The sequence below is a fragment of the Phyllostomus discolor genome, chromosome 3, assembly GCF_004126475.2.
Source record: "Phyllostomus discolor isolate MPI-MPIP mPhyDis1 chromosome 3, mPhyDis1.pri.v3, whole genome shotgun sequence".
NCBI classification, from domain to species: Eukaryota; Metazoa; Chordata; class Mammalia; order Chiroptera; family Phyllostomidae; genus Phyllostomus; species Phyllostomus discolor.
The window spans coordinates 144919046-144943023 of NC_040905.2; positions in this window are offsets into that span (position 1 = coordinate 144919046).

Consider the following 23978-nt stretch of genomic DNA (forward strand, 5'->3'; position numbering starts at 1 on the left):
ACATACAAGTCTGCACTATTCTTTACATCTTTATGTCCATGTACATCTTTAGTAATGACTTGGAATGAGAATATAGTAAAAATGTTAATTATTCTTACTGGTATCTATAAGGATTAACTTCACAAACATGTTTTTATCTCAGATATCTAGATAATTTAAATGTACAGAGTCCCTCATTAGTATTTCTTTAAAAGGGAGAGAAGAGGAAAGGACTTTAAAGAATTTACTATGTATCAGGCTTCATGCTAGAAACTTTATTTCTAATATTGAAATTTCCAAACAAATGGGATATTCTTGTGCCCTTTTACCAGTTAGGAAGATGAGAGTCAGAAAGGCACACAATAATAACTGATAGAGCCCAAGTTTGCCACATAAGTTAGGATATTTTTGAGAATGTTCCATAATTATTCTAGGACAACATTTTAGCCTAACCTGCTCTTTTCCAATACATCTCACAGAGACATGATTTGAGCTCACATTCTCCCAACCAATCTTCTTTCTATTACACCTTGTTGACTGAGATAATAATAGAGTTTAAACAATGAAAAAGGGGATTGTTTTACAGTGTATGCATATATCAAATCATTAGGTTGTATACTTTAAACACCTTATAATTTTATTTGTCAATTATATATTAATAAAGCTAGAAGAATAAAGAATGGAGTTAAAGACTACTAGAAAAATCATCCGAGTACTAGAAAGAACAAGACTGCTTTAAAATATTTTTATCTACATATATGAAAAGGAAAAAGGATGACCAAAACATCAAAAAAATTGTATCTTCCACCAACACAGAGCTTCCTTTAAAAATCTAAACATGATATTAAGCATATCCTTTATATCAGGTTTAACATTACTTAGAATCTTTTTAAAACACTCTGCTGCCTTTTTGTTTTACCACATATAAGAAAGATGTCAAGAAACTGGAAAAGATCAGAAAATAACAATTAAAATGGCTTAAAGGGTTTGAACATAAAAATCATGGGGAGCAAAGTAAATGAGATGGAATTGTGTTGTCTATAGTGGAAAATCCAAGAGATAACTTTAAAATTGCCTCTGAGTGAATTGAAAGCTTCTGAAAGGAGGTCTTCATCTCCAAGAGGATACAACAAGAAGGATAAAAGTTAATTACAAACTGTGAGAGTAAACATACACAATTATGTGCTGGTGGTAGAAACTATGAAATGCCACAGCAAGTCACAAGGGGGCATCTCCAGACTCCTTTACGTGAAAGAAACAGTCACCCACAATGCCTTAGTTGATGATCACCTTTTTTTGAAGGCAGAGAAAAACAGTGGTCACCTTTTGTCATAGAAGCCCTGTTTCCCCTTGCTGCAATTTTCCTGATGTTAAATATTTATGTTTGATATTAATCGTTGGTCATTCAACCTTCCTCACTATCTACAGAGTACATACAGTTCACACTCCTTATGATGTCATGAAAATGTTTACTCATCTGTACCTACTTTTCCAGCAGAACTTGCCACTCCCTCAACACATCCTGGGCTTCTGTCATATCACAAGAAGCCTGGAAACCACAAGGAGCACTCCAAAAGCACAGGGTCCTAAACAGCTCCTTGCCTTTACACATTATTTACCTCTGAAAAGGACATACTTCCTTATATCCATCCTGCCAAGTCCTCAAACCATCCTACAAAGAATTCTCATTCTGGAAGACAAAATGTTGATGCCTTTTTTCCTGCTGCTTTACCAGGTGATAAAATCCCTCTTCTTTGCATTAATTCCCAACAGACAAACTTTGTTTCTCTTTTCTGTACTTTCAAAGCACATTTCCCCACCTTTAATAGGGCACATATCATATTATTCTTAAAAGTCTTTAGTTGCCTGGCACTGAGTAGACCATGAACTCTCTGGTGACATCAGTGAGGAGAGGAAGGGATGGGAATGAGACATGGTTTGGCCTAACTCTTTTTGTTTCTTAGCTACCTAGCACACAGTAGGTTTCAAATTTTTGTTGAATTAATGAAGCCATTAATTACCTGTTATAAGCAAAGAAATATTTGACATTCAAATTACTGCTGTGGAAATCTTATCTAGGGACTTCTGTTGGTTTTTAAATTCTGTCAATTCAGACCTGTTTTCCAAGTTTCTTATGAAAGCATTTTTACCTTCAAAAGATAGAATCAATAATGTATGTTTAAATGCTCTGGAGCAAACATGTATGTCTGATCTACTCTATCAAAACCACTGAAATATCCAGGACTCCAGGGGTAAAAATAATGAAGAGCATATCTGAATGAAAGTGTGGTTAGAAAGTATAAATTTTCCTATCAAATCAGTTCTAGGTAAAGCTCCTGGGAAGCACATCCCAGAAGAGGAGGCAGATCCCCCTTCATTTTTATTTTTTATATGAATAAGGACAGCAGGGTTTTCCATGAGGAGAAATACTGCATAAAAATATTTCATTATTAATGCAGACATGAAGCAATATCAGACATCTTAAATACAATTGGTCTCCTGTTGCCATTTTTAAGTTCTTTGCTCTTTGATGTAAAGTCAATTCATTTCTCTAGATTTGTAACATTTGTTAAAACGTTTACATTCTGAAGAAAATGAATAAATATGTCAAGTGCAAGGATGCATATTTTAAATGTAGTGTTTACTTTCATAAGACAATATACTTTCAAAATATTTCCTCTTAATTTAAACATTTTTGCCTTTAATTGGTTTCATTTTAGATTAAATTATTCTTAATTGGACACTTCAAAAAGCAAGAAGGAATTGCATATTTATGCATTTTAATGCATTTTACTTCTTTTGACTCAATGGAAATTCTTCTAAAAAGAGCTAAAAAGTAATAGCTTAAGGTAACCAAAGCTCTTGTCTGCAGCTAAACTGACTTCAATTTCTAGCAAATCAAGAAACTAGAACTCAGATCCTTAATATTAGTCTCTTGAAATCTTTGGCATTTTCCTTTCTATGCCCTCTCCCTGGCTTTAGCATTTAGGATGATCCAAATTCCTCTTGTAGTTAAAAACAAGCTGAAAGACTCTGGCCAAGTTGGAGGCTTAGGAAGATACACTTTGCCTCCTCACACAACCAAAAGAAGGACAACAACAAATTTAAAAACAAAAATAAAATTGATAACTGCCAGAAAATCAAACTGTATGGAAGTCTGACAACCAAGGAGTTAAAGAAGAAGCATTCATTCAGACTTGTAGGAGGAGCAAAGATAGGCAACCAGGGTAGACAGAATGCACAACAAGGTAGCAGCTGGCAGACCAGGTAGTCCAACATTTGTGTGCAGATAAACCAAGAGGAACAACTGGGGAGTGAGACAGACTGCAAAACCCAGGGTTCCAGTGTGGGGAAAGAAAAATCTGGCTGTAAATCAGTGGCTGTAAAAATCTGTGGGGGTTGCAGCAGGGGGAGAAACTCACAGCCTCACAGGAAAGTTCATTAAAGAGACTCACATGGTCCTAGAATGTACACAAACCCACCCACCTGGGAATCAGCACCAGAAGGGCCCAATTTGCTTGTGCATAGTGGGGGAAGTGACTAAAAGCAGGTTAAGAGCCAAGCAAGTGGCATTGTTCCCTCTCAGGCCCCTCCCCCACATAGACAATGCAGCAAAGTGGGTTGCCCTAACCTGGTGAATACCTAAGGGCCCACCCCTTACAATGTAACAGCTACAAGGAGACAAAGAAATATGACTCAGATGAAAGAACAGATCAAATCTCCATAAACATAACTAAGCAATGAAGAGTTAGCCAACCTATCAGATGCAGAATTCAAAACACTGGTCACAGGATGCTCACAGAAATGGTTGAGTATCGTCACAAAACAGAGGAAAAAGTGAAGACTATGCTAAATGAAATAAATGAAAATGTACAGGGAACCACCAGTGAAGGGAAGGAAACTGGCACTCAAATCAACAATTTGAACCACAAGGAAGAAATACATATTCAACCAGAACAGAATGAAGAAACAAGAATTCAAAAAAATGAGGGGAGGCTTACAAATTTCCGGGAAAACTTTAAACACGCCAACATCCAAATCATAGGGGTGCCAGAAGAAGAAGAGGAAGATCAAGAAATTGAAAACTTATTTGAACAAATAATGGAGAATTTTCCCAATCTGGCAAAGGAAATAAACTTCCAGGAAGTTCAGCAAACTCAGACAGTCCCAAAGAAGCTGGACCCAAGGAAGCACACACCAAGACATATCATAATTAAGTTACCCAAGATTAAAGATAAGGAGAGAATCTGAAAAGCAGCAAGAGAAAAGGAGTCAGTTACCTACAAAGGAGTTCCCAGAAGACTATCAGCTGATTTCTCAAAAGAAATCTTGCAGGCAAGAAGGGGCTGGAAAGAAGTATTTGAAGTCATGAGAGGCAAGGACCTATATCCAAGATTACTCTATCCAGCAAAGCTATCATTTAGAATGGAAAGACATATAAAATAGTTCCCAGATAAGGTCAAATTAAAGGAGTTCATCATCACCAAGCCCTTATTATATGAAATGTTAAGGGAGTTATCTAAGAAAAATAAGATAAAAATATGAACAGTAAAATGACAACAAACTCACCAACTATCAACAACTGAACCTAAAAACATAACGAAAACAAAAACAAACTAAGCTAACAACTAGAACAAGAACAGAATCACAGAAATGGAGATCACATGGAGGGCTATCAACAGGGGAGTGGGAGAGGGAGAGTAGAGGAAAAGATACAGGGAATATGTAGCATAAATGGTAGGTATAAAATAGACAGGGGGAGGTTAAGAATAGCATAGGAAATAGAGAAGCCAAAGAACTTATATGTACAACCCATGGATATGAACTAAGGGCAGGGGGAATACTGGTGGATTGGGGGGTGCAAATCAGAGGAGAATAAAGTGGAGAAAAAAATGGGACAACTTGTAATAGTATAAACAATAAAATAAACTTTAAAAATTAAACAAAAAATAAAAAAACTTTCTTAGATTCAAAAAATTTAAAATAAAAAGTGAAAACATGCTGACTAACAGAAACATCACATTCTGGCTATTTCCCTAGTTCTCTCTGCCCTTTTACAGACAACCTTCTCCATCACTGTACTTCCTTTTCTCAGTCCTTTCCTCTGGAAAACTTCACATAGCTAAGGGACCACCTGCTTATCTCTCCCCTCCCCCCACCTCCCATCACCACCAGCTGTGCTTCTGTCTCAACTGCTTTCAGTTCCACCAATTCGCGATACATTTTCTTGCTACCCCAAATTTTAACATTCTGTTTCTTCTTCTGGTAATACTTTCCTTCACTCCTTTTTCTTCCTTTTTTACTCATAATTTTAGATGAAATGTTGGTTAAACACCTTCACTTAGTTGTTCTGTTATGTTTAACTATATTTCTCTCTGTGTCTTAATATTTGAAGAAAGGGTCTGATTTTTGATTTACATTCTGTGTATAAATTAATTCAAAGAGGTGTTTGGTTTTTAAAAATAATAATTTTGAAATTCATTTAGAAGTAAACAAGAGCAAAATTGAAAACAAAGGAAACAGTGGGAGAAGTATAAACCTTCAAGAAATCAACAATGTCCAGAATAGTGTGATGTTGCCACAAGAAGAAAATACAAGCTAATACAAGACAATGACTACTTCAGCATGATCCACCCCACAAATAACATTAAACTATGAGAAAAAAAATTGCCTAAAAGTAAGGAGACATGGAATATTTACTTAATAAACATTGAAGGGATAAATGTGAAACATTTATATATTAAACAAAGCTCCAGCTCAATTTAATAAGTGAAATATCAAAACTGAAGACATAAAATTACCAGGAATCAAATATCAAATCTTTAGAGAAATGACTTCTGGTTTTTAGGCAAGGGAAGCCATTATAATGGAAAGGCTGGCAACATAACAAACTAAAATTAAAGCAATGACATTTCATTGAGAAAATATATTTATACCTAATATGGTTACCAATACTTTATAGGAAATGTATTCAAATATATGTCAAAATCAAATGTTAAGACTTTAAGAGATATGTGAGCAAAAATTATTCCAAAGTGCACCAATATACAAATATTAGTCTGAAAATATACCAATCATCACTTATAAAAGAAGGGGCAGGGAGAAAATACAGACAACTGTAATTGAACAATAAAATATTTTTTAAAAAAGAAAATACCAAATTAAATAAACAATGAAAACAAATTTTTAACTAAAAATGTTAATAAAAACATATAAACTTGGCAAGATTATTGCTAAATTTATTTTCCAGCTGATATTCCTGGATAACAAATTTTCCCCAATTTTAGGGCCTGTGAATTTGGAAAGGGTTCACAAGAGACAGCCTGTCTCTGCACTACCATAACTGGGGTCTCAGGAGAGAAAACTCAGAAGCCTGGGGGTGGCTGGGAAAGCTGGGGAATGAAATCATCTGAACTCTGGTTCATGTATGTCTGGCACCTGGACTGAGAGACTGAAGATCTAAGACTACCATCTAGAGTATCCATTACATGTGGCCTCTCTCTATGGTTTGGCATATGTACCATGAGATGGTAGCCTTCCGATACCCAGATTTCTGACATGTCAGCTAGTGGTGCCAACTGTGAGTGTTCCAGAAAACAAAGTGAAGCTGCCTTTCCTTACCTACCTCAGCAATTATGCAGTGTGACTTCTGCATTCTATTCTATCATCTACAAGCCAGTCACAAACCCACCTAGATTTAAGGAGTAGGGAGTGAGAGACGGCCTCATGAGAGGAATGTCAAAGTCACATTGAAAAAATCATGTGGGATGAAGGTATACTTATTTTCATCTTTAGAAGGTGCGATCTGCCACACTAACACACAGAGACATGGCTAGCAGCATTGTAAATTGTTACAGTCATTCTGAAAAACAACACAGCCTCTTTCATTTTAACTCAGTCATCTGATTCCAGGAACTTCATAGTAAGGAAAGAATTTAAGAAAAACAAAAAGTTCCTATCATCAAATAATGATAATATATGTTACAGAAAAAATACAGAAACTATTCAAATAACAAAAACAACTGATTAGACATTTCTGGTATACTCTCAAGAAAAACAGTCACAGACTATTAAAAAATGGAAATTATATGATGTGATATGAATGAAGTAAAAAATTCAGTACAAAATAGAAGAGAATCCTCAGAAGAAACAAACTTTAAATGTAGTTGACAGTGCACTAGTACTTTGTCTTTTGATGATGAGTTAGGATGGTGACTTCTCCAAATCTCTCAGGTTAGGCTGCCCACGTGTTTCTACACATCCATGAAAGACTGAGACCTGGAGAACTACTTTTATTTCTTTAAGTAATGGTACTGAACAAGGAGAGACCACAAAGGTAGTAGGAAATATATGAGGAAACATTCATTTCAACCACCTACTTTGCAATCAGTAGATCTACAGGTCAACCCTCAACAAGGACACTTCAATTAATGAATTATCACAGGTGAAACTGAGGCCTAAGTGAAAATGAACCTTGAACATTTGTGTCCAGCAGTCTATCTGTATGAAAGGCCTCATACTGCTCATGTGCCTCCAAAATAGTATTTCCTCTACTTATTGCCATGTCTCCAAAGTATGGGGAGCAGATCACAGCTCACCCAGAAAAAAATCTCTAGACATGGTCTGGCCAGATTCAAAATTCAGCTCGGGTCACCACTAGCTGATAACTTCAGAGCAGACTCCAGGCCAGATTTTTTCTAACCTGCTTCAATATTATCTCAACTTTGAGTGCTGCTTAATTAGTATTATATTAGATGTTGTTTCATTATATATTATTTGTATCCTATAGCATGTACTTGGTGATTTTTTTCTGGTGTTCTCTGGGATATATATATGTCCTGTCCCCACCCCAAATGGTAAGCTCCATGTAGGTACATATTATTCCTTACTTTTCTTTTATAGCCCTTCTCCATACTACATGTTTCTGTGCTGAGGACATAGCAGAAATGTACTCACTGTTCTATCATTAAAATAGTTGGCTTTATGTCATCAGATCAAGTGATTCATTGGCATGTATCACTCTCTTAAGGTTATTTTGGTTACTAATACCAAGTCCCAGTGATTCCCGAATAATATTGAGGTAAAATACTATTAGGAATAGGCAAATTAAGGCAAAAATAAAAGAATAGACAAGTCACAGCAGAAAGATCCCAAAATGATACATCAAATATACAAAAGCCCTACCCTGGCCAGGTGACTCAGTTGGTTGGAGCATCATCCCATGCACCAAAAGTTTGCTAATTTGATTCCCAGTCAGTATATATACATACATCGTAGGTGGGTTCAATCCCCCATCAGGACATGTACGAGGGGAAGCCAATCAATGTTTCTCTCTCACATCTCCTCTCTTCGCTCTCTCTTTCTCTCTCTCTCCTCCTCCCCAAAAAATCAATAAAAACATATTCTCTTATATATGTACATATTCAAAAGCCTTCAAAATTGCTAGGAGAAACTTACATATTTGCTAATGAAGAAACCAGATCCATGAAAACATTAACCAATACTGTGTGCAGACTGGTATCTAAACATTAAGGTGTAGTCACAGTGTTTGCCTTATACTCCCTCCTCTTAACCTCATTATAGAGGACCCTAATGGATAGGTATAAACCTTAAAAGGTAACATTCCATAAGGGATGCAGTTTGGGTGCCTACATCCATTCAGAGCTTTAGAATTTGACCCTCATTTTCAGCTAAGAGTTGTGGATCTACCTTAGCTGTTTGAATCAGAATTTCAATGTGAAATATTAGTAGATGAGATATTCCTGAATTCTTCCTTTTTTATTTTATTATAGTAAGAATTCTTAACATGAGATCTACCCTGTCAACAAAAATTTTGCGAACAACACACTATTGTTGCCTATAGGTACAATGTTGTACAGCAGAGCTCTAGAGTCTATTCATCTTGCTCAACTGAAATTTTATGTATGTTGATTAGCAACATCCCATTTCCCCATCTCCCAGCCCCTGGAAGCCAACATTTCATTCTTTGATTCTGTGGATTCTCCTATTTAAAATACCTAATATATTGTAAGTGAAATTATGTTGTCTTTTTGTGATTAACATATTTCTCTTAGTATTATGTCCTCAAGGTTCATCTATGTTGTCACATTACAAAATATCCTCCTTTTTAAAGGCTGAATAATATTCCGTTGTGTGCACACACCACATTTCCTCTATCTAGTCACCTTCCAGATATCTCAGGTGTTTTGATATGTTAGCTGTTGTGAATAGTGAGTGCTCCAGTGAACGTGGGGGGTGCTAATACTTCCTTGAGATTCTAGTTTCAATTTTGGATAAATCTCCAGAAGTGGGATTGTTGGGCCATATGGAAGTTCTTTTTTAATTTTTTAGAAACTTCTACATACAGTTTTTCAAGTGGCTGTACCAATTTACGTTCCCACCAAGAGTGCATAAGGGTTGTAATTTCTCCACATGATTACCAATATCTGTCTTTTGGTTTTTCAATAATAATTATCTTGACAGGTGGGAGGTGATATCCCATTTTGGTTTTGATTTGCATTTTCCTAATGATTAGTGACACTGAGGATTTTTCATATACCAATTGACAATTTATAAATATTTTCTAGAGAAATGTATATTCAAATCCTTAGACCATCCTTTAATTGAGTTGTAAATTTTTGTTTTGTGTCTTTTTGCTAGTGAGTTATAGGGATTCCTTGTATATTTTGGATATTAGCCCCTTATCAAAAATACAGTTTGTAAACATTTTCCCATTCCATAAGTTGCCTCTTTACTCTGTTGTTTCCTCTGTTGTACAGAGATTATTTTTATTTTGATGTAGTCCCACTTGTTCATTTTTGTTTTTGTTGTCTGTGCTTTTGGTCTCATTTCTATGAAATCACCATCAAGAGTTTTGCCCGTTTTCTCCAGAGAGTTTTATAGTTTCAGGTTTTATGTACCTGCACTTTTCTTTTAGTGGCAACCCTTTCCCAGTCTACCATAAGACTGAAGTCTTCAAGGTCCACACAGGGAATGTCATAGAGAAACATTGAAGAACAGAATAAAAACAATGGCAAATTCTAGACTTTTACACTTTCAGATGTCTGATAGAAAATTCATGGATGAATGCTATAGACCCACTTTTTGGAGGCAATTCTTTTCTGCTTATCCAGACTAGATAAAAATCCCACAAAAATCCCAGGAGTTTAGGAGGGCAGGAAAATGAGAAGTGGGTAGAAATTATATGTAGGGATAGGAGAAGCTTAGAAGGAAGAGCAATATAAAAACATACTCCTGTGGGATTCATGCAGGAGATCCTGCTCTGTATCCACAACCCAGTGTGAGCTTCAAGGCATAAGAGAATTATGGTATCCCAAGAAGGGTTTTGGGACCCAGGAATAGAGAGTATTTAAGGCTATTTTCCTACCTGGTTGCCCTGGAGTTGGCAAGCACCACAGAAAGTGTCCATGACACCATGGCCCTGGAGTAGTGCTACATGAAATACTCTGGCAGAGGGGCAACATCATAGGACCCTGGAAGTAGTCAAACATTTCCCGAAGTGAACCAAAGTGGAGTAGATATAGCTCTGCATGCAAGCAACCCAGTAGATAAGAAGATACCACAGAAGTAGTATGAATTTAGATGTAGTATTAGTTTCCTAAGACTGCCATAACAAAGTTCCACAACTCTAGTGGCTTAAAACAGCAGAAATTTATTCTTTCAGAGTTCTGGATGCTAAAAGTCCAAAATCAAGATGTCACAGGGTTATACTCTCTCACAGACTCTAGGGGAGACTGTCCTATGCCTTTCTTTCTGCTTCTGCTATCATCAGTAATCCTTGACATTCCTTGTCTTGTTGCTACATAACTCAAATCTTTGCCTCCATTAGCAAATGGCTTTCTCCCCTCCTGTTTTCACATTGTCTGCTTATAAGAAGACAGCAGTCATACTGGATTAAGGGCTCACCCTACTCCAGTACAACCTCATCTTAACTAATTGCATCTGCCATGACTTTAATGCTAAATAAGGTACAGAGGTGCTGGGGGTTAGAATTTCAATATATGTTTTGGGAACATACAATTCAACCCATAACAAACATTCCAGAAGACTTGGCCATGAGGAGGTTTAGCCATGTCCATGAATTAGAATTATAATGTCTTGTCAATACCCATTTAGAAGAAAAATATCCCTGAGCCAGATCTATCTCCCAGCTCACATGCTCCAAAGGCCCTAGAACTTTGAACAAGTCTTGGGAAAAAAGAATGAAGAGGTTAAAAAGGAGAATCCTAAATTAAATGAGCTTAAGTTTTAAACTGAGATGTCTTGGTTTACCTTGAATTAAGATTTTTATTGTTGCAATCAAGCAAGATGGGCTCCAAAAATAAAACTCAGTTGAGGAATTTAAAAAATGTTATACTTTTGGCACACCTGAATTTATGAAAACAAGTATCATAACAATTATAAATCTATTTATTTCATAACAATCCTTAGTTGGGAGGGGTGTTAGTCTATTTTAATTGAGAAGTTTATATAGATCACAGTGGGATTAATTAAGGGTAGATATTATAATGAAAACTACATACAATTTACTTAAACTACAAGTAACAGCATAGTTCTTATATTATTTTCTAATGTCACTTCATTAAAGGATTCAATGCCCAGTGAGAGTAAAAAAAAAAAAAAAAAAAAAAAAAAACAATTTCCCCTCTGCTCCTTTGCCTTCATTGTTCAGTTTCTGCCTCATCAGCTTTCTCAGTATCCCCTATGGTTCACTTTAAACAAAATACATGGTTCACTATCTGCTTTGAAATGGTACAGTTTTTATTTTTTTCTTAAAGAGAAGTACCATCCTTATCAGACTTTGGACACAAATATTTATCTTCCAATATTCCCTGAAAAATGCCTGTCACAAGCTGCTGGGAACCCAACCATGGCATCTCTCTGTGTTCAGCACACACTGACCCACCCTTCCTGCCGAGCTGCCCACAGTACAGGGATGAGAACATGACTCTGTATACAGTGGCCTTCATTTGAATGCTAGTTCTGTCTCTTACCAGCTGTGTGACCTGGGGACATATTACTTAACCTTTCTCTGTCTCAGTTTCTTCACCTATAAAATTGTGCTTACCTTATAAGGTTGTTTAATATGTTAATAAAGTACTTAAACTCAGAGTCAATTTAAATAGTAAGCACTCGGTGTTTATTAATATTAAACATATAAGAGTTCTTTCAAGTCAATAAGAAAGACATCTAAAATATGTCAAAAATAGATGTCAAAAATATGTCACAAAGTAGGCAAATCATAAAAGGAATCACAAGTGATTAAAATTGATAAAAATATACCATTTCAGTACCAACAAGGAAGTGTAAATTAAAATAAGATACCAATTATTTTGCCTACTTATGAAAATATAAAAGTTTGACAACATTCAGTGTTAATAAAACCTATAAAGAAACCAACACTCTCATTTATTATTGGTGAAAGAGTACATTTTTATAATATTTCAGAAATAAAACTAGTAATATTAATATTTCTAATATGCATACTCCCTGGCTATTTTCATTTTGGGGAGTATAACCAATAAGACAAAAAGAAATAAAAAAGAGAAAAAATCAGCAATATTTGATACTCTTAAAGTCTAACTCAAAAAAATGTATCTAAGAGGTTTATAATAAAAATCTTTGTAAACAACTAGAATGTCCATATATAGAAAAATGGTTTCCTAAATAATTATATTTTAATATTAAAAAACACTAAAAAGCTAGTATAAGAACAACACAGATCATTATGTGTTAACCTAGGAATAGGCCCACCACATACTATTATGCAAGAAGAGTAGATCCTTGTTAAGGCCCATGGTTTTTACTGTATATGTTTAAATAATTATATATAATACATGTAAAAATATATATATATATATGTTTACATATAACAAAGAAAATAGTAGCTTACTGTGCTTATATTAGAGAATGAGATCAGAAGAGAAAGTAAGACACTATCAATTTCACTTCTGACAATATTTTGTTTGGGTTGGTACGGTAAGCGATATGATTATATTTCATGCAATTGAAAATATAAAGAATGAATGCAAAAGAGGAAAGTGGCCCTGACTGGTGTGACTCTGTGGATTGAGCACCAGCCTGTGAACCAAAGGGTCACTGGTTCGATTCCCAGTCAAGGCACATGCCTGGGTTGCAGGCCAGGTTCCCAGTAGGGGGCACTTGAGAGGCAGCAACACACTGATGTTTCTCTCCCTCTCTTTTTCCCCCACTTCCCCTCTCTCTAAAAATAAAATAAATAAAATATGCTTTAAAAAAGAAAAGTGAATGTGTAATAAAAATTAAAAATCAGCTACTGCATAGATATTTTTCTTAAGGCCCCCCAAAAGTGCTCATTAGTTACATCTAAAAATGTTTCCAAAAATATGTTTAATGATGGAAAACAAGTCATATATATGAATTGTAGAGTTATTTTAGAAATTAAGTTTTGAGTTAAATCAACTGATATGAATTAAATCTCTTTATGCTCAGTGCATCCATCAGAAAAGCGCTACAACATGACCATGGTACAATGGGAATGGCAAACGTATACAGCCCAAAGTTGGAAGTAGAGTTAGTATTTCTCTCCCTAAAGAGAAAATAAACATTTAATTTTTGAACATTTGTAACAGGTCCTGCAGGAAATGCTAAAATGTAACTTATAGTAGAAGGAGGAACACATGCTAATGGACAGAGTCACAGCACACAGCACTATTTCTCTGCAGGAGGAGATAGAGGTGTAGGGGATGTGGGGGTAGGGGGCAGGATGCCTCAGGATAAAAGAGCTGGGACCTGATCAGTATCTGAGAAGCAGAAAACAGCCATCCAAAAGTGTATTCAATGTGTCTTTAATTCACTAATTCTAATAAGAAGTATAATGTTTCATATTGGTAAATCTCAGAAACTGGGGTGGGTCTGAGGTCAGGGTTATTGTGCAGTCATTGCTGGCCAGGTAACAGTTCTGATGTGGTTGTCATTGTCTTGATTACAAATATTCACACTGGCACATTTCCATTGAGTTTTGAGTAGCTGGGGTGCTACAAGTGCTGAATTTAATTGCCTTTTAAAATGTCTTCTATAGGATTACACTATGATCTGGCATTGAAGCTGAAGTCATTATTTCTGCAAAAATACACAGAATTGGAGGAATGGGGAATAAATTTGATTTAATAAAACAAATATTCATCATATCAGTAATGACTATAGACCCATATTTTCTTATCAAACAATCATGTCTTTTATGAAACCCCAAAAAGGAAAATACCAGAAGATGATGAAGCTGTATCAGGTTAAGATGTGTGCAGAAGATTAGCTATCATATGTATGTCTTTCAAGCAATGACAACATAGATTTAATGAAATACAGGTAAAATATATTTTAATAATGAAAAGTAAAAAGAAAACCTATTAACTTCCAGATAGATATGATAAAACAAGGGAGGCAAGGATAAATGGAGGGATGAAAAGAGGGAAGGGCATCTTCTAGACTGGCCTTCTAGACTAGACTTAAGAAGTAGTATTTCATAACTAAGCAGGGAAAGAGTGGTGAGCATGGGGGCATTGGACTCTCTCAGGTTTATTTTTTTAAAAAAGGAAGAAAAGTTTTGAGATGCATTGATTTAGAATGGCCTGCATTTCATTTTTGACTCTTCTTTTTACATTTACATGTCCCTGGGCAGGGCACTGATTCTATCTCAGTCTTAGCAACCTCCTCTACCACACAGGAATAATGATACCTGCATCAAATACTAGGGAGGATTCAAATAGAACAATTTCCTAAAAAAAAAACTAACTAACTAAAAATGGAACTGCCTTTCAATCCAGTGATCCCACTGCTGGGACTGCACCCTAAGAATCCTGAAACACCAATTCAAAACAACCCCTATGTTCAGAGCAGCATTATTTACAAACAGCTAAGTGTTGGAAACAGCCTAAGTGCCTATGAGTAAATGAGTGGATCAAAAACTCTTGAACATTTACACAATGGAATACTCCACAGTAGAAAGAAAGAAGGAGCTCCTACCATTTGAGTCAGCATGGATTGAACTGAAGAGCATTATGCTAAGTGACATAAGCCAGTCTGTGAAAGGCAAATACTATTATAATCTCACCTATAAGAGGAGCCTAAAGGAGAAAACAAACTAGTGAACAAAATAGAACAACAGATATGGAAACATGGAACAGACTGAAAGTGACCAAATTGGGGGGGGGGGGGCAAATAATGGTGGAAAGAAGAGGAAGGAACTAGACAAACATGTATGACTAAAGCCCTGGCTGGTGTAGCTCAGTAGCTCAGTGGATTGAGCACGGGCTGTGAACCAAAGCATCGCAGGTTCAATTCCCAGTCGGGGCACATGCCGGGTTGCAGGCCATGGCCCCCAGCAACTGAACATTGATGTTTCTCTCTCTCTCTCTTTCTCCCTCCATTCCCTCTCTAAAAATAAATAAATAAAATCTTAAAAAAAAAAAAGAACATGTATGACTGACCCACGGACAGGGACAACAGTGTGAGAATTGACTGTGGGAGCAGGTATTGGGATGGGTGGAGGAGGGCAAAGGGGGAAAAACTGGGGCAACTGAATAACAATTAAAAAACAATTAACAGAATAACAATTTAAAATGATTTTAAAAATAACATAAACATATAGTCTATCAGGCACTTGACTTGTAAATGCTCATTAAATCCTAGTCCCTATGTTTTCCCAAAGGAGATTGCCAGTTTTAAGTGAAAATCTTGCTAGGGAGGTTTATGTCATCAGTCTATAGGAAGCATGAGGCGTTAACACTCCAATCTTGACTTATCAGCATTTAACATTTAAAAACTGGGTAGTGACTTAATTTGAATATCTTAATTAGATGTGATGCCTATGTTCTGATGGGCTTTAATCTCCAATATTTTTTCTGAATATAATTCTTCTCTTGGAAGCTGCCACTAGCTAAGAACTAGTCACCCTCACCTGCTGTGTCCTCCAAAGAAAGGAACTCAGGCAGTCTGGGGAAAAGACCTCCTCTCTCAGAAGTGGTAAATCAGAGTGCATTTTTTCATTGATATCTTAATTCGCATCTCCAATTGTAACTTAGGAAAGAGATTAGGAGGCAAAATTAAACCAAGGAAATGTTTATGTTTATAAATTTGTGAAGGAGAGATTAATCTCCAGGAAAATTAGGACATCCTTGTTCTACCTGAGTCCTCTCAGTCTATGTGTAGCTTCAATAATCACCAGAGCTGTTAACCACATAGATGTCAAAATGTAAAAACAGATAAAATGCCCCAACAATACAGTATATTGGTTACCTTAAAAGAACATAAAGTCATAAAGTTTCTGACAGTGTTCTAAGTGTCTGGATGAATGACTGAACTCCTCTTTCCAATTCTTATTGCAGAAGGATACATAATATATAAAATTATTTGCTGAGTTTAGTACAAGGTAAGTTTTCAGTGAGAAGTTGCTATTTATAACGATGTTACTTTTCCCCAGTTAACCCAAAAACAAGTTTACCATACAGGTAAGATCTTATCCCTCCTTGTTGGGCAATGGTATTTTCTTCAGTCTAGTACAATAGCATCACATGTGATCATACCATTCACTTAACAAAAGCTACATGACTACTATTTCCTGGTTGTTCCTTAACCCATACTAGGCATCTCCTGGAAATATTCATCATGTTTCAAAGGAAATGGGTTTACTTGAAAACCTTAAAACCCATTTAATAAGAATAAAAGGGTGAAGACAGTACAAACTTCCAGTTATAAAATATATAAGCCATAGGATATAAAGCACAGCCTGTCTACTGTAGTTAATAATACAGTATTGCATATTTGAAAGCTTAAATATAAGAAATCTTAAATGTTCTCATCACAAGGAAAAAAAAATCTGTGTGTGGTGATAGATGTTAACTGGACTTACCATGGTGATCATTTCATAGCACATACAAATATCCAATCAGTATGTTGTACAACTGAAGCTAATATAATGTTGTATGTTAACTATAAGTAATAAATAAGTAATATTCCAGTTCAATCCATGGTGTTGTGAAGGGCAGGAGCTCCTTCTTTCTTTCTGCTACATAGTATTCCACTGTATAAATGTACCACAGTTTTTTGACCCACTCATTTACTGATGGGCACTCTCGTAAATTCTGCTGCTGTGCACCTTGGGGTTCACAGGTTCTTTTGAATTGGTGTTTTACGATTCTTAGGGTATAATCTCAGCAGTGACAGCATGGATGGAACTGGAGAGTATTATGCTAAGTGAAATAAGCCGGGGGTGAAAGACAAATACCATATGATCTCACCTTTAACTGGAAACTAATGAACAAAAAAACGAGCAAACAAAAATATTACCAGACGCATTGAAATAAAGAACAAACTGACAACCAAAAGGGAGGGAAGAGGGAGATAACTGGGGAAAGAAGGGGAACAGTCATCAAGGAAAACACATAAAGGACCCATGGACAAAGCCAAAGGGGGATAGGGTTGAGGATGGACGGTAGGGTGTGTGGGGTGAGGGAGAGTGGTGGTGGGGGGAAATGGAGACAACTGTACTTGAACAATGATAAAAATATTTTAAAAAGTAATACTCAACAATAAGTAAATATATAAAAGAAAAGAAAACAAACAATTGAGATGGCAAATTCTAAAGAAGAAAAAAAAGCAATCGCTTATTGAGAAATCCTGTGTGCCACTCCCACATGGTTTTTCAGGACCTTGCTATTCTCCCATCAAGAGGTGGAGTCTTATTTCCCTTCATCTTTAAAGTGACTGTATTTTTGCCACTAATTCAACAACTAGAATGCGGAAGAGAAACATTGCATTGTATGATTCTTAAGGCTAATTCGTGGAAAGTAACATGACTTTTATCTGGCCATCTCTTGGAGTGGTTGCTTTGGTAGCCAGCCATTATTATATAATGAAACCAAAAAAGATACATGGGAAAACTGTAGGGATGTTCTCACCACAGCCCCAGTGAAGGTGCCATGAGCAGCCAATATCAATCTCCAGACAAATGAGTAAATGAACCTTGAGTTGATTACAGTCCAAGCTTTCAAACTAACCCAGCTACTGTCACGTGGAGCAGAAATATACTGTCCCCACTGCCCTCTAAATTCCAGCCTTTCTTTCTCACACTAGCCTCTTCTTCCCTAAATCTAGTTCTTCATCACTTCACACCTACAACATTTCAAAAAGCGCCTACCTTTTTTGGAAGGGGAGTTTCTTCTACTCCCCTAAGACTGCCCAACATATAACTAATAACATGTCAAGCCTCCTAAAATATTAATTTTATACTATAATTTCTCTACTGAAAAACATTCAAGAGCTCTCTACAAACTAACGAATAAAGAGCAACCACAGAGCAAAGTCTCCAAAATCTGCCTTCAGCTATCTCTTACATCTTGTAATCACCTTCTCTCAAAAATTCCTGATGCAGCTAGTGAGAACTACTCTCTGTCCCTTAATGGAACCTCACAAATCTGTATCCTTGCTGATATCACAAGCTGTAAAGCATTTGTTCAGTAATATGCAATACTTAGCCCAAATAAACTCATGACAGCTAATTTTTGAAAATTTTGGAATTTTTCATACTAATTGTTAAATCACTGATAGCATTAAATTGGCTGTGCAGAAATATTTAACCGTGGAAACTGGAAAACATTACAGATTGGCGCTTTGTGGAAGAGGGAAGAGAGAGGTGGTTTATTAGCACATCATTGCCCTCATCTCTCCACATGACATGTTCAAATCTATCCATATTTTGGATCCCAGATCAAATGGAATTCTCTCCTTGAGTCTTTCTCTGGACACTTAATGTGTACCTCTTCTAGCCTCAGACAGATTCTGTGAACTTTTCATTTGTCCTTAAATCCCCACTGCTTATTTCCTCAAAAATATGGAACTAAGGAAGGGGGTTGTTCTGGGTTTGGTTTGGTTTGGGCATGGCTTACAGCATACCTACTGGCATTTCATGTGTTCTTAACTATGCAGGGATTCAAAATGAGGCTGATATACTGAAATTGCTCAAGGATGCTCTAAAAACTCTAGCAATAGATACCTAGAGACTTATCTTTGCCAAGCAAGAAAGACAGTTGTTCAGGGAAGATAGAACTCTAAATCTATATAATATCTTGACTCTTTCAAAAATACATTTAAGATTATTGGCATATAAACACATATACACATACAAAAATTAATAAAATATTAAGTGGAGAACCAAGAAAAAGGGAGAATATTTGTACTAACTATAATGTAAATGCTATCTTTAAAAATTACATTTTGCCCTGAGTTTCCTGGCAGCCAAGGCAAAAAAATAAATGAGAATGTAATGAGGTACATTATTGTAAATGTGAATTTCTCATCATGGAAAAGGGAAAGCATTCATGGGGATAGTATTTGTCTGTTAAATTCTAAAATATATATTTTTGAAGCTTTACATATGAGATAATAAGTTATTTGATGGACAATATCATGTCTTTGTAACACAAGTCCAAAATGGGTTGTTTCTTATAGTGGGCCTCAATCACAACTGTGATCATAACCTTAAAGCATAACTCCCTCACAGTATCTTGTAAGAGGGCAAGATAACTAGTCCAACTGTATAAACATTTAGTGGTTTAATATAAGGAAAATAAAAGCAATGCATATATAGTAATAGAAGTGTAGTAAGTAATAGTAGTAGATGATAGTATAATTCTTATACTACATCTCTGTACATCACTGTTTTCAAGAAGGCATTTGGTAAGAAAGGAATTGCCGCACCAATAGTGGAAGAATTGCCAAACCAATAGTGAAGACATTGTATAACAGATTGAGGTCCTCGCTGTCAAATTCCTCCCTCTTGTAGCAGCAGTGAATGAGCATTTGCCTTATTAGTGGTTATTCTAATCCAGAGAGCCAGAGGCCAAGCACTTAGAGAAAGAGTTAAAGCAGAAATTTGTCCACAAAGAGGATAGGAGAAGACTAACGCCCAAACTAATCCAAAAATGGACTCAATACAGAAAGGATGAGACTAAGAGAAAGAAATGTATTGGACATTATGACAAGGGCAAAGCAGGATGTATATCAGAGAGTGGGAACTAAGACAGGCCTGCAATTTTGCATGCCACTGGAATTTATTGGAGTGGGTTGGGATTTATATTTAAAGAGATTTGATGGGATGAATAAAGTCTGCATTTAAAAAAAAGAGAAGATAGTAGGGTTGCAATCCTTCCTATTTAAAAATGTGGACTCACTTAACCAGTATTCTCTCTAGAATAAAGGCCATCCCAGTCCTCCATTATAGCATATAGAAAGAGCAAATTTGTAAGATATTTTTGCAAGAGTTTTCTAACCTTTGGATTGTTAGAGGCAAGCATTTAAACTAGTTCTTGATAGAGTTTTAAGAGTACACACCAAGACCATGAGATAGATGGACATTTTTTTGGTCCGAAAATACTTCCTTCTATGTATTATCAGTCACCTACTGTGGTCATGGGAATACCTTCATTATGGTCAAACAGAACAGCTGGCTCAAAACAGAATGGACAACAATGGAACCTGCCAGAGTGAGTTACTGAACAAGTGGCTTGACTTGTCCCTTAATATTAAACAAGCAAATTGATAAATGTCTGCCATATTCTCTATTAGGAGGCAGATACCCAAATCAATTCCCTTTTTGACCACTCTTACTATGGGACAATAAAATCATGCCACCTATGTTTAGGAAAACAGTTTTCCTTCTAGGAACCATGGCAGAAAAATAATAACATTTTGTGTTCCTCTCAACCATAAAATTCCATGAATTAGTTACATCAGAGTTCATAAGATATGGTTGGAGATTAATCAAAATAAACAGATTTCACTCTAATGTGAACAGTTACAGGTATCTAAAGATAGAATGCATGTAATGAGGTAACACATAGTGGGGTTTGTCACTAGAAATAAGGGAAACTACATGGAGCTGATATTGTAGAGTGATAATTTGAGGGCATGCTTTAAATAGAGAATGTGTAGATAGATGACATGACTTTAGGATTTTTCAATCCTAAAGTTCTATGCTTCTTGATGCTGGTATAGCCTTTTGTCCAAATTCCTTCCCTGGATTTCTGAGTTCTTGTTGCTAAATTTTTTTGGTTGTCTTACAGATCTCTACAATCCATTTTTTCTCCTTGTTTGCTCTCATCTTACCCTTCACACACACACATAAATCTCTTTCCTTGCTTCTGCAGTCAACCACTCACAGTTAGCACTAACTTTTCTATTTAGTTGAAGGTGCAGATGTAGGAAATGTAGACAGTGATATATAGAATAACAATGGATATGGGAAAACATGGTACATTTGGGAAAACACTCAATTAAGAAGGATGTGGTAGATTTGCATTTTTTAAAAAATCATACTGAAGAATGAATTGGAGAAGCTAAAAGTGAAAATTGGGCAGATTCTAGTAATCTGGCAAAAAATGTAGGCAAGAAATAAGGGGAATTCAAAGCAATGGAAATGCAAATGGAGAGAAAGGAATAGATTTGGATATTTAAGTGTTAGAATCAATGGGGCTAATGTCTCTTTGAAAGAAGCAACGTGACAGAGGGGTCAAAGATTACTTCTAAGTTGCTAGAACCAGACACCATACTGGACAACTATCCATTTCCTAAAGCAGGGCCACAAAGCTGCTTCATCCTGTTTGCAACGTGTTTTCCCTATATCCCCAATATTCCAGGCAGACACAGCAGCATGTGCAGAGTTGTATGCCTGTGTTGTGCAAGAGAGTCACAACCCTAGAATTCCAAGAAAATCAAGAGTTAACAGTAGTTGCATGGTTGATATGTACTATACCCATCCTCCTTCTTCTTTGCATCATGTTATAATCACTCAGCTCTTGATAATTAACATGACAACTGACCCTTTGACAATCACATTAAGCTGCATGACTTTTTTCACCTTCTGTACTACATGGTAATCACATGCATGAGAGGGAGCAGAAAGATTTCTCCTTTAATACACCGACTGGGGTGAAAACATTCTAGGTGTCAAAACAGATGGCATCAGGCACTATATTATATATACTGCTCAACCTATTCCATATCAGCAGTGCAAAGGGTGGCTGACAGGAAATCTATGGCTCAGGCTCCAGCACAGAAAACATTAATGCAAACATCCTCTGCCCAAAGGACTTGGCATTTACCACACTTCCTAGTGGAAGTACAAGGTTCCTGTGCCAAAGGTCAGGGGCAGAGGGATTAACTTTTCCTGTATGTTTAAGCAAACTGTCCATCACACTGAAAGTGCAGGCACTCACACATACACACACACTTCACTTATTGTAGTTGATTATAAAAAAGGTCAGCTGAGTGATTTGCTGCCAAACATACATATATGCTCACACACACAGAAGCACACATTTCCCACCTGCTAACATTAGCAAATTTTTTAAAAAATGGCCAGCTCTTAGATTCCAAACAACAAAGAAAATTTAGTCATTCCTGTCAGTAGAATCTATTGTTCTCAAAGATTGAAATGCAAGGATGTTCACTTTGCAGTTCAGCAGTTCAATCATACCATAATCTTTGCAAAGCCAAAAAATAATTACATGTCAAATGTCAATATATATCCATCTGACATATACATTGTGTTAATAAATTAATTATTTGATAAATATTATTTCAGGATCACTGCAGTTCTTCAAATGTAATATTACAATATAGTTATAAAAACCACTTAGGTGATCTATATATGCCACTTAGCAAAGAATATAGTTCATGTCAAAGAATAAAATATTTATATTTCTGTTTTTTCTGTAGTGTTAAGTATTAAGCATTCTCTTATATATGATATAAAGTGAACATATATATTGTATATTGCATGTGTTATATATTACTCATCCATACATTTATATATTATGTATCTAATGTTATAAACTGTGGAGTACATGAAGTGTAATATAATGTTACAAATATACATATGTGGCCCTGGCTGGAGTGGCTCAGTGGATTGAATGCCAGCCTGTGAACCAAGGGGTTACTAATTCAATTCCCAGTCAAGGAACATGCATGGGTTGCAGGCCAGATGCCCAGTGGGGGATGTGTGAAAGGCAACCACACATTGATGTTTCTCTTTCTCCCTCCCTTCCCCCCTCTAAAAATAAATAAATAAAATTAAAAAAATAAAAATAACAATCATTTTTTTAAAAATGCAAACCAAGTGGTTACAAATATACATATTTGTAAGTTTACATATCTCCAAAACTGAAATCTAAGGTTTTTATATTTACATTCTTCCATTTTATATATTCATATTTCCCCAAATTAAAGTCTATCTAGAGGGGTAAAAGCATGCACCAAGGTGTAATACATAAGAAAGTTCCAATCATCACTCCTTTCCACTGACTTTTGAGTGCATTTTGTGAGTACCAGGAAAGTATTGAATCACCGACCATGAGTGATGTTCTCCACTTATGTGTCATCTTGCACATCCATTTTTGAGGCACACACTGGGAATGTACAACATGTCCCATAGGATCAGAACAAAAAGGAAAAGGTTATATCCTCCACTGATAGGCTTAAATGATGCAAAGCAGGTCAGTTTTTTTTTAAGCTACTCTAAAATTCAAAGCCAAAAATGATCTCAAATTGACAGATACTGCTACTCTAAAATTCAAAGCCAAAAATGAGTTTAAATTGACAGAGACTGCTTTTAAAGAGACCTCCTATCAGTAAAAAGTACTGTTCTCCAGGTAATTTTGCATATTTTTAATGCCAGTTTGTGACAGTATTGATACCATGTTTTGACGGTAAGAAGAATTAAAATGATTCTGAGTACCTGAGGTGACGCTATTGACACATCAGATTACATTTAATGTTTTAACAGCAAAGCAAAGTAAAGCAAAGCAATCACCCTACCATGCCTGGCTTATTAAAGCTTTTTCCATCAGGATGGTACACCTTGCAAGAAAAAGACATCTCAAATAGTATCAGTAGGCTTTAAATATCAAAAAAAGAAAAGAGCCAGAATATCATATTCACTACCCTTT